A 13,105-nucleotide genomic window follows, 5' to 3' on the forward strand; every position below is an offset into this window, starting at 1 on the left:
GGATGGCAAAGTGAACAAAGGTATATTTGATATACAGATTATTGATGTGTATTTTACTAGTGTTTGTAGCAACCCCTCGGTATTTGATACTGGTTCAGTTACTAAGAGTAGTAACTCGAAACAGGAGTTGCAGAATGAACAAAGACTAGTTAAGGGTGAAGTGATGATATGTGTTGGAAGTGGTTCCAAGATTGATATGATCATCATCGCACACTCCCTACACTTTCGGGATTATTGTTGAACCTAAATAAGTGTTATTTGGTGTTTGCGTTGAGCATGAATATGATTTGATCATGTTTATTGCAATACGGTTATTCATTTCAAGTTAGAGAATAACTGTTGTTTTATTTACATGAATAAAACCTTCTATGGTCATACACCCAATGAAAATGGTTTGTTGGATCTCGATCATAGTGATACACATATACATAATATTGAAGCCAAAAGATGCAAAGTTAATAATGATAGTGCAACTTATTTGTGGCACTGCCGTTTAGGTCATATTGGTGTAAAGCGCATGAAGAAACTCCATGCTGATGGGATTTTGGAATCACTTGATGCTTGCGAACCATGCCTCTTGGGCAAGATGACTAAAACGCCGTTCTCCGGAACAATGGAGCAAGCAACAGATTTGTTGGAAATCATACATACTGATGTATGTGGTCCGAGGAATATTGAGGCTCGCAGCGGGTATCATTATTATCTGACCTTCACAGATGATTTGAGCAGATATGGGTATATCTACTTAATGAAACAGATGTCTGAAACATTTGAAAAGTTCATATAATTTCAGTGTGAAGTGGAAAATCATCGTAACAAGAAAATAAAGTTTCTACGATCTGATCGTGGAGAAGAGTATTTGAGTTACGAGTTTGGTCTTCAGTTAAAACAATGTGAAATAGTTTCACTGCCCACGCCACCTGGAACACCACAGTGTAATGGTGTGTCCGAACATCGTAACCGTACTTTATTAGATATGGTGCAATCTATGATGTCTCTTACCGATTTACCACTATCGTTTTGGGGTTATGCATTAGAGACAGCTGCATTCACGTTAAAAGGGCACCATCTAAATTTGTTGAGACGACACCGTATGAACTGTGGTTTAGCAAGAAACCTAAGCTGTCGTTTCTTAAAGTTTGGGGTTGCGATGCTTATGTGAAAAAGTTTCAACATGATAAGCTTGAACCCAAATCGGAGAAGTGCGTCTTCATAGGATACCCAAAATGTTGGGTACACCTTCTATCACAGATCCGAAGGCAAGATCTTTGTTGCTAAGAATGGATCCTTTCTGGAGAAGGAGTTTCTCTCGAAAGAAGTGAGTGGGAGGAAAGTAGAACTTGATGAGGTAACTGTACCTGCTCCCTTATTGGAAAGTAGTTCATCACAGAAATCAGTTTCTGTGACTCCTACACTAATTAGTGAGGAAGCTAATGATGATGATCATGTAACTTCAGATCAAGTTACTACCGAACCTCGTAGGTCAGCCAGAGTAAGGTCCGCACCAGAGTGGTTCGGTAATCCTGTTCTGGAGGTCATGTTACTTGACCATGACGAACCTACGAACTATGAGGAAGCGATGATGAGCCCATATTCCGCAAAATGGCTTGAGGCCATGAAATCTGAGATGGGATCCATGTATGAGAACAAAGTATGGACTTTGGTTGACTTGCCCAATGATCGGCAAGCCATAGAAAATAAATGGATCTTCAAGAGGAAGACGGACGTTGATAGTAGTGTTACCATCTACAAAGCTAGACTTGTCGAAAAAGGTTTTTGACAAAGTTCAAGGTGTTGACTACGATGAGAGTTTCTCACTCGTATCTATGCTTAAGTCTCTCCGAATCATGTTAGCAACTGCCGCATTTTATGAAATCTGGCAAATGGATAAACAAAACTGCATTCCTTAATGGATTTATTAAAGAAGAGTTGTATATGATGCAACCAGAAGGTTTTGTCAATCCTAAAGGTGCTAACAAAATATGCAAGCTCCAGGGATCCATCTATGGACTGGTGCAAGCATCTCGGAGTTGGAATATACGCTTTGATAAGTTGATCAAAGCATATAGTTTTATACAGACTTGCGATGAAGCCTGTATTTACAAGAAAGTGAGTGGGAGCACTACATCATTTCTGATAAGTATATGTGAATGACATACTGTTGATCGGAAATAATGTAAAAATATTCTGCAAAGCATAAAGGAGTGTTTGAAAGGAGTTTTTCAAAGAAAGACCTCGGTGAAGCTGCTTATATATTGAGCATCAAGATCTATAGAGATAGATCAAGACGCTTGATAAGTTTTTTCAATGAGTACATACCTTGACAAGATTTTTAAGTAGTTCAAAATGGAATAGTCAAAGAAAGAGTTCTTGCCTGTGTTACAAGGTGTGAAATTGAGTAAGACTCAAAGCCCGACCACGACAGAAGATAGAAAGAGAATGAAAGTCATTCCCTATGCCTCAGCCATAGGTTCTATAAAGTATGCGGTGCTGTGTACCAGATCTATTGTATACCCTACACTGATTTTGGCAAGGGAGTACAATAGTGATCTAGGAGTAGATCACTGGACAGCGGTCAAAATTATTCTTAGTGGAATAAGGATATGTTTCTCGATTATGGAGGTGACAAAAGGTTCGTCGTAAAGGGTTACGTCGATGCAAGTTTTGACACTAATCTAGATGACTCTAAGTCTCAATCTGGATACATATTGAAAGTGGGAGCAATTAGCTAGAGTAGCTCCGTGCAGAGCATTATTGACATAGAAATTTTCAAAATAAATACGGATCTGAATATGGCAGACCCGTTGACTAAACTTCTCTCACAAGCAAAACATGATTACACCTTAGTACTCTTTGGGTGTTAATCACATAGCGATGTGAACTAGATTATTGACTCTAGTAAACCCTTTGGGTGTTGGTCACATGACGATGTGAACTATGGGTGTTAATCACATGGTGAGGTGAACTATTGGTGTTAAATCACATGGTGATGTGAACTAGATTATTGACTCTAGTGCAAGTGGGAGACTGAAGGAAATATGCCCTAGAGGCAATAATAAAGTTATTATTTATTTCCTTATATCATGATAAATGTTTATTATTCATGCTATAATTGTATTAACCGGAAACTTAGTACATGTGTGAATACATAGACAAACATAGTGTCACTAGTATGCCTCTACTTGACTAGCTCGTTAATCAAAGATGGTTGAGTTTCCTAGCCATGGACATGAGTTGTCATTTGATTAACGGGATCACATCATTAGGAGAATGATGTGATTGACTTGACCCATTCCGTTAGCTTAGCACTTGATCGTTTAGTATGTTGCTATTGCTTTCTTCATGACTTATACATGTTCCTATGACTATGAGATTATGCAACTCCCGTTTACCGGAGGAACACTTTGTGTGCTACCAAACGTCACAACGTAACTGGGTGATTATAAAGGTGCTCTACAGGTGTCTCCAAAGGTACTTGTTGTAGGAGATATGCCCTAGAGGCAATAATAAATGTTATTGATTATCTCCCTGTTCATAATTATGTTTATGTTCCATGCTATAACTGCTGTGGTTCCCGAGCCCGTATATCCATAAAGGCTCTGGGGAGAACCCATATGCACGTGTGGAATAATAAACGGTAAAATGTATTCCTAGTCGTGCCTCTAAGAATAGCTCAAGTGTTGCATGATGATTATGTTTTCCCAATCATGGGCATGTCTATGCCAAGCAACTTTGAGGGCACAATGTCAGGAAGGACATTTGTGTTGAATCGACCCGAATTGATGTTATGCTATGAGATACATTCGTCACAAGTTAATGGTTTATAACACAGAGATAGTTAATGTTTGCATAATTCCTTAGACCATGAGAGTATCGAGTTTCTTCATGCTTGCTTCATGAACTTTGGGGTTTGTTAAACGTCATCCGTAACTGGATGGCTATTACGGCGGCTTACGGGTTCATGGGAAAGTATGTTAAGTAACTTGATAGCTCGAGATTGGGATTTGCTCCTCCGACGATGGAGAGATATACTCGGGCCCACTCGGTGTTACGGTGTCCATCATCGTCTGGCCAGACACTTTGTGATTTGATCACGGGGATGCCGGAACACGAAACTAGAAAAGAGAACAAAACCGGTAACGAGGTAACTTGCATAGTGGACAAAGTGTTGGCCCACGGGGATGCAATAAATCTCACCTCAGGTGTTTGTGATATATCGTGAAGCAACAGGAATAGCTCACCTCAACTGGAGGTTCACTCGAATATTCATTCGTGTGGGTATAGGGGTCAATATGGGTGTCCACGGCTCCGATGTTGATCATTGATCGGAAGGGGTTCCAGGTCATGTCTATACTTCACCGAACCTATAGGGTCACACGCTTAAGGGTCATCTATCTGCTGAATACTGGACAGGGAGTCTGAGAGAAAATCACCGAAAAAGTTTCGGACACCGAAAAGTTTCGGACAGCGGAATCGTACCGCAGAGAGAGGTCACCGGATGAGTTTCGGTGAAACCGAAAAAGTTATTTCGGGGTATGCCATTAAGTCAAAATGGTTTCGGCACATGCCTGATAATTCTTGGAGGGTGCCAGAATCATTCTGGAAACTTTTTGGAATTTTCAGAAATAAAAACCGAAAATGTTTCGGAGTTGCCGGTACCGCTTTGGCTGTTTTTCGCAGATGAAATTCACTAATCTGAAATTGTTTCAGAACGAATCCAAAATCATTTTAGTGGGTACTGGAATTATTCTAAGACCCATAGAAATATTTTCGGATTTAGTGGACGCAAAAAATTGTCTTCATGAATAGTGAAAACGCATTCTTGTTTGCTTTTCGCAGATGAAAATCACTAAACCGAAATTGTTTCGGAACGCGTTGAAAATTATTTTAGTGGGTACTGGAAATGTTCTGAGCCCACATAAATATTTTCAGTTCGAACGGACGCTGAAAAATGTCGTCATGAATAGTGAAAGTGCTTTTTGCTTGGCTTCTTGGAGAAGCCACCTTGAGGGCCTTTTTGGTATTTCCCCCCTTGGCTTCTTGGAGAAGCCACCCTTGGGCTTGGCCTATAAATAGGGGTGGAGGGGGATGCCTAAAGGATCATCCCTTCTCACATACAAGTGCCATGCATGATCTGGCTTCTCTCTCCCTCCAAGCGAAATAGTTTCGTAGAGCCGAAAGGCTGTCTGGGTTCCGGTGGGAACTAGTTCTGGACGGCGAAGCCCTGCCGGATAGATGACACCGTATGTGTGCAACTCTGTAGAGAGATCGTAGTTTCGGTCTTAGTTCGTGAGTGCCTCCCGAAGGGTTGTCCGTGTGACCGTCCGAGTTTCGAAGGTCCTCCCGAAGGGCTGTCCGAGTGACCGTTCGAGTTTCGAAGGTCCTCCCGAAGGGCTGTCCGCGACACCGTCCGGGGGGCTGTTCGACCGCCTCCCGGAGGGCTGTCTGAGGAGCAGATGAGGGTATACATCCTCGCGGTTGGGAGGTTGTAAATCCTAGCTGCGGGGATCTGCACCGCCGATCGTCATCGACTCTACTTCCCGCTGCGCTATGAGTCGGTAATGAAAAAGATCAAACCTTGTATGCAGTCTCCATAGTGGTCCTGGGCTGGTGCGTAGGTCGAAAATTTTTGTTTTCTGCTGCGTTACCCTACAGTGGCATCAAGAGCCGTGCTATGCGTAGATGCAGGTTTCGATCTAGAATACATGGAGATGTATGGGTATTGCATAATATAATTAGGTAGTAGATGAGATCTATTGCTGAAAATTATTTATGCGGGTGACAGATGAAATCTGTTACCCGACGTTCTTGTTGCTTCCCTAGAATTTGCGTTTGCTCAATCTCGAGACAGCATGGTGGAATTTGACAAAGTTCTGGCAATCCGTGATCCTGATTGATCATGGAAGTGCTATCAGTTCTTTGGGTTCTGCCGTAGTCAAAAGAAAGATGAAATTCGCAGATGAAAGGGCATTGCAGATATTATCTGCACGGGGGTCATGCGTATGACGAAGTTTAGTATGGGGCTCGAGATTTAATTATCTCGTGTTTCATACACCCCGAGATGTTAATCTAGCAACCTGAATAATCATACTTGATGATAAAATGTTGGTAGCTGCGGTTTAAGTCAAAACCTTAGAAGCCACGTAAAATAAATTTTGCATAAACCGATTAGAGGCGTCTAACTTGGTTTTGCAGGATGTGCATGTGATGTGGTATAGCAGTGCTCATACTAATTCGATTATGTATGAGATGACTATATGATGTAATTTGATTAACATGACCTGCGTGTCATGATTCGGCATGATGGCTGGAGCCATATGATTGCACTTTAATGACCTGCGTGTCAACCTTGTTGTAATGCATTATTTTGTTAGCTATAGAGATAGCAATATTATCTGGTGCATCGACAAGGTGGTGGCAATCTTCGCGAAGGTGAACACCGATGCGAATGCCGAAGACGAAGAAATGAAACACTTCTCCGTCAGAAAGGGCTATACCATATCATGCTATTATGAATTGCCTGAGATGTTTATCCCTTATGATGCACCCTTCTTGATTGCGCGGTAGTCGCTTTTATTAGGGTGATCTCTCACTTAAAATATCAAGTAGTTAGTGTTCTCCCAAGTGTAGCACCGTCACGACACCTATCTTTTCGGGGTGCGCCATGGATGCATGGGTACGAACGATTAGAGAAGTGTGAGGCGGGTGAGGTCAGACCTCGCAGCAAGATCACTTGGTTGTCTTGACGTTCATGGCAGGATCGTCCTGAGCTCAGAACACACGCATCGAAAGATGAGCAAGAGTCACATAGAGATGTGATCGTCAAGTTGGCCTACCGATTAAAATTCCCGTTATGAGATGATGATTCTATGGCGATGAATTGAAGTCTGGATCTTGTATCACTCAAAATTAATTGTGAGAGATATTGATTTGAGTGGGAGCGCACTGTTGAATTAACATGTTTAATTCTCAGTGCAATTAATTATGAACACTGTCTAAGTGTTTCTTGCATAATAGTTGTAGAATAATGGCTCGCATTTCCACCTTCCCTATTAAAATTGAATAGCTGTTAAATATCTGGTTAAAACTTTACGATTGGTAACGTAATATGAGGATTGTCCTCAAAAGTGCCGAGAAGGACTTTGTCCTATCGCATGCTTTCCGTATCCTCCCGCTAATGCTATGGATCATGTGACTCTCGTCCTTCGATCCAAAAGCTAGAATTCTGTTACGGTCAAGTGGAATATGTTTGCTTCCATGAAACCCAAACTTCGAAAGTTGGGATAGTTATATGATATTCATGGAACTGAAAATTATTTTCAGATACAAACAAAGCAATGTTTGTTTGCAAGTATTAGTAAAAGTGTTTACTATGCATTTGACTGTTGGGAAAGGGATCCAAAAGAACGCCTGTCATATACTGAAAGGTGAATAAAACAACAACTTAAAGAGAAAGGAAGTGTCCAAAGGGTGTTAGTATGACTTACACGCCTAGGAAGTCCGGGGCTAACGCCACTCTTAAGTTGGGTGCTTCTTTTGCGAGTAGGAGAAATACTAAAAGTTAAACTGTTAGAAGTATAAAGGCAGAAAGAAAGATGACTGGAATATTCAGCTCATGTATGAATGTCATACAAGTTTTTGATGTATAGTAGGCTGGTCAAAGATATAGTTCTTGGGAATTATGGTTAAACATGTTATTAATTCTTGGGTATTGTGAGTTAATCACAAAGATACCCGCTCGATTGCATTCTGTTACGAATCAATGTAAGAGCTACTATGGCCTAAAAAGACTAGCCTGAAATGAGGTTAAGGTATACACATGGAACATAGTAAATGTTACTATACCTTCCGTCGGTGTATTGCCATCTGTATTTATTTTCATAATTCATTTAAAGTTTTACAAACTCTAGCCCATTGCATAAGGTATCTTGCAAGAAGGTTGTTCATAAGAGAACTTTTTATGTTCGATGTTATGAATAACACAAGGGCCATACTTTCATTATGAATGAGATGTATGTTATATTGATAATAATACAATACCTCTGGGTTTACTTTCATAATTCATTTTAGAGTTTCATACACTCTAGCCCATTGCACAATGTTTGTTGCAAAAGAGTTGTTCATAAAAACAACAATTGTTGTTAAGTATTATGAATAACATGAAGGGCCATGCTTCCATTCAAGATGGCATGTATGTTATGAATATTGAGGGTAATATGATACATCCATAACACTGACGCTAAATGTCGCAAGACTAAAAGAATACCACACAAGTGTGGCACTACATTTGGTCACATTGGAGAAACCCGCATGGAAAATTCCATTATGATGGATTTTGAAGTCTTTTTGATTTTGAATCATCTGACACTTGCAACTTTCCTCCGAAAAGTGAAGTGACTAAAATACCGTTCACAGGCCATAAGGAACGAACAACAAACTTATTAGTGATCATACATTTGATGTGTGTAGTCCGATAAGTGTTGTTAGTGGTGGATTTATTTATCTTCAGAAATGACTCAAGTAGATATATGGATATTTACTTGATGAGACGTAAGTCTGGATCTTTTGAAATCATTCGAAAGGTTCTCAAAAATAAAGTAGAAGTTATTGTAACAAGAAAATTATGTTTCTGCAATTTGATTGCACAAAGGAATATTTGAGTTACATGTTTAGCGAATGTCTGATGAGTTGTGAAAGGGGTTTCATAACTTGCACCTCCCGAAACACCACTGCAAGTGGAAAGTCCGTGGAGATGTAATCAAACCATTTATGACATGGTAAGGTCAAAGATGACATAAATAAATTTGCCATTATCCCTTTTAAAGTGATGCTTTAGAGACTGCGGCTTTTACACTGAAAAGAGCTACATCGGGTCTGTTGAAATGAAGCCATGGTATGGTACGCCCAACCATGTTATATCTTTTCTTAACATTTGGAATATGGGGCTTGTGTAAAAGGTTACAAACCTATTCCAAATCAGACAAGTGCTACTTTGTAGGTTATACCAAAATGTTGGGTATTCCTCCCTCACTATACCGAGGCAAATAGTTTTGCCGTGAAACGGTATGCTTTTAAAGAGAATGGTTCTTTCAAAAAGGTGAGTGGGAGAATAGTGCAACTCGACGAGATAAACAGTATCTATGTCATCAGATCAAAGGAAAGAGACCTTGGAAGTAATGCCAGAGTTTCCTACTGCGACTGATATGGAAGTCTCTACAATAAAATGTATGAACTTCGGTCGAATTTGCAGCTGAACCACATAGGCAAGGCTCGTGCAAACCTCTCAGGTGCGCAAACGAGATATTGTTGTTAGACAACATTATACCTACGATACACAAGGAAGCATTGATGGGCCCTGACTCCGGAATTGGCTAAATGCCAATACAACCCGAGTTAGTTTCCATATAAGTGATTCAAGATTAAAACCTTGATACACCTTTCGGAAGACTTAGAGTCTAACGAATATTTATGGAACTTAAAACTGATACGTATAAAATGTTTTATCCATAAAGCTCGACTTGTTGAAATAACAAGTTCAAGAGTTGACTATGATGAGGTTGTTTTCATCGTAGCGATGCTTAAAGTCGGTTCGGGTTGAACTAGCAATTAATACATATTTCAATCATGAGATATGAAACATGGATGATAAAAGGATTTCCATCTGATGGAAATGAAAGCTAGGACTTGTATATGATACAGTCCAAAGTAATTTGTCGATCCAGAGGATGCTAGTAGGTATGCAAACTTCAGAGTTCCAGCAATGGACAGAAGAGAGCAAAATGGAGTTGGAATCTTTGTGTTTTGATGAAATGGTCAAAGGGGTTTTGACTTCATCAATGGGTAACGAAGATTCTTGTAATTCAAGAAAGTAAGTGGGAGCGTAATAATATTTCTAAAAACCTTATGTGCTTGGCACATTGGTAATTGGAAATAAATTTCTTGACACAAATTAGGACTTCATTTGAAAATAATTTTTCGATGAAGTGCTTAGGCTAAATAGCCTCAATATTAGGCATGATGATCTATGGAGATAGATTTACCTAATGGGGCTAAGCAATGAATACATATTGACAAGATGCTAAAACCTTTTAGCATTTAAAACGCCAAGGAGTGATTCTTGCCAAAGTCACATGGAAAGAGTTTTTGCAAGACTCGGTGTCCCAAAACACTGATGAGTAAAATACATGATGCAGATTCCACACACTTTTGTGTTTGGATTAATCATGTATTCCATGGTATGTAAAACAACCAGATATGTCCGATACTCCCAAGGTGTTGCGAGTATGGATACCAAAGTGATCAAATTACTGATCATGGGACAACAGTGAAAGATGTCACAGAGTACTAGAGTAAGTACTGATGACATGGTTTTCTCGCAAGCAGAGATCATGAAGAGTTCGTTGTAAAATGTTACATCGATACAGTCTTCATCTTTTCTCCATGCGATTTTCGTTTTAAATTAAGGGTTTTGTGTAACACACAATGTGGTGGCACAGTTAGTTGGAATTTGTTCAAACTAGTTACTGTGGCCAATTCTATAACAAGGGCTAAGTATGTTGACGCTTTAGAAGCGACAAAGAAGATGTTGAATCATATAGTTCATTCATGAACTTAGTATAGTTCCAAGATGGCTTTTGACAATGGGACACTACTGCAGGTAGTTGCTCCATAACTCAGTCTGAGGAATCCAGGTTCAACCTGTGATTCACATACATACAAAGCCAAGTCCACACAAAATATGAATTTTGTGAAAACGTGACAACGCGAGGACATGCAAAGATACACACGGAACTGAAGTCGTCAGATCCGTTGGACATTAGGCTATACCACAAGCGAAGCATATTTACACCGGTGTGCCACAGGTGTGAAGTGCATTAGCATAAGCTAGATTATTGTCTCTAGTGCAAGTGGGAGTCTGTAGGAGATATGCCCTAGAGGCAATAATAAATGTTATTGATTATCTCCCTGTTCATAATTATGTTTATGTTCCATGCTATAACTGCTGTGGTTCCTGAGCCCGTATATCCATAAAGGCTCTGGGGAGAACCCATATGCACGTGTGGAATAATAAACGGTAAAATGTACTCCTAGTCGTGCCTCTAAGACTAGCTCAAGTGTTGCATGATGATTATGTTTTCCCAATCATGGGCATGTCTATGCCAAGCAACTTTGAGGGCACAATGTCAGGAAGGACATTTGTGTTGAATCGACCCGAATTAATGTTATGCTATGAGATACATTCGTCACAAGTTAATGGTTTATAACACAGAGATAGTTAATGTTTGCATAATTCCTTAGACCATGAGAGTATCGAGTTTCTTCATGCTTGCTTCATGAACTTTGGGGTTTGTTAAACATCATCCGTAACTGGATGGCTATTACGGCGGCTTACGGGTTCATGGGAAAGTATGTTAAGTAACTTGATAGCTCGAGATTGGGATTTGCTCCTCCGACGATGGAGAGATATACTCGGGCCCACTCAGTGTTACGATGTCCATCATCGTCTGGCCAGACACTTTGTGATTTGATCACGGGGATGCCGGAAGACGAAACAAGAAAAGAGAACAAAACCGGTAATGAGGTAACTTGCATAGTGGACAAAGTGTTGGCCCACGGGGATGCAATAAATCTCACCTCAGGTGTTTGTGATATATCGTGAAGCAACAGGAATAGCTCACCTCAACTGGAGGTTCACTCGAATATTCATTCGTGTGGGTATAGGGGTCAATATGGGTGTCCACGGCTCCGATGTTGATCATTGATCGGAAGGGGTTCCAGGTCATGTCTATACTTCACCGAACCTATAGGGTCACACGCTTAAGGGCCATCTATCTTCTGAATACTGGACAGGGAGTCTGAGAGAAAATCACCGAAAAAGTTTCGGACACCGAAAAGTTTCGGACAGCGGAATCGTACCACAGAGAGAGGTCACCGGATGAGTTTCGGTGAAACCGAAAAAGTTGTTTCGGGGTATGCCATTAAGTCAAAATGGTTTTGGCACATGCCTGATAATTCTTGGAGGGTGCCAGAATCATTCTGGAAACTTTTTGGAATTTTCAGAAATAAAAACCGAAAATGTTTCGGAGCTGCCGGTACCGCTTTGGCTATTTTTCGCAGATGAAATTCACTAATCTGAAATTGTTTCAGAACGAATCCAAAATCATTTTAGTGGGTACTGGAATTATTCTAAGACCCATAGAAATATTTTCGGATTTAGTGGACGCGAAAAATTGTCTTCATGAATAGTGAAAACGCATTCTTGTTTGCTTTTCGCAGATGAAAATCACTAAACCGAAATTGTTTCGGAACGCGTTGAAAATTATTTTAGTGGGTACTGGAAATGTTCTGAGCCCACATAAATATTTTCAGTTGGAACGGACGCTGAAAAATGTCATCATGAATAGTGAAAGTGCTTTTTGCTTAGCTTCTTGGAGAAGCCACCTTGAGGGCCTTTTTGGTATTTCCCCCCTTGGCTTCTTGGAGAAGCCACCCTTGGGCTTGGCCTATAAATAGGGGTGGAGGGGGCTGCCTAAAGGATCATCCCTTCTCACATACAAGTGCCATGCATGATCTGGCTTCTCTCTCCCTCCCAGCGAAATAGTTTCGTCCGAAAGGCTGTCTGGGTTCCGGTGGGAACTAGTTTTGGACGGCAAAGCCCTGCCGGATAGATGACACCGTATGTGTGCAACTCTGTAGAGAGATCGTAGTTTCGGTCTTAGTTCGTGAGTGCCTCCCGAAGGGCTGTCCGTGTGACCGTCCGAGTTTCGAAGGTCCTCCCGAAGGGCTGTCCGAGTGACCGTTCGAGTTTCGAAGGTCCTCCCGAAGGGCTGCCCGCGACACCGTCCGGGGGGCTGTTCGACCGCCTCCTGGAGGGCTGTCTGAGGAGCAGATGAGGGTATATATCCTCGCGGTTGGGAGGTTGTAAATCCTTGCTGCGGGGATCTGCACCGCCGATCGTCATCGACTCTACTTCCCGCTGCGCTATGAGTCGGTAATGAAAAAGATCAAACCTTGTATGCAGTCTCCATAGTGGTCCTGGGCTGGTGCGTAGGTCGGAAATTTTTGTTTTCTGCTGCGTTACCCTACACTTGTTGGGTTGGCGTAT

Source organism: Aegilops tauschii, chromosome 2 (genome assembly GCF_002575655.3).
Source record: "Aegilops tauschii subsp. strangulata cultivar AL8/78 chromosome 2, Aet v6.0, whole genome shotgun sequence".
In the NCBI taxonomy this organism is placed as follows: Eukaryota; Viridiplantae; Streptophyta; class Magnoliopsida; order Poales; family Poaceae; genus Aegilops; species Aegilops tauschii.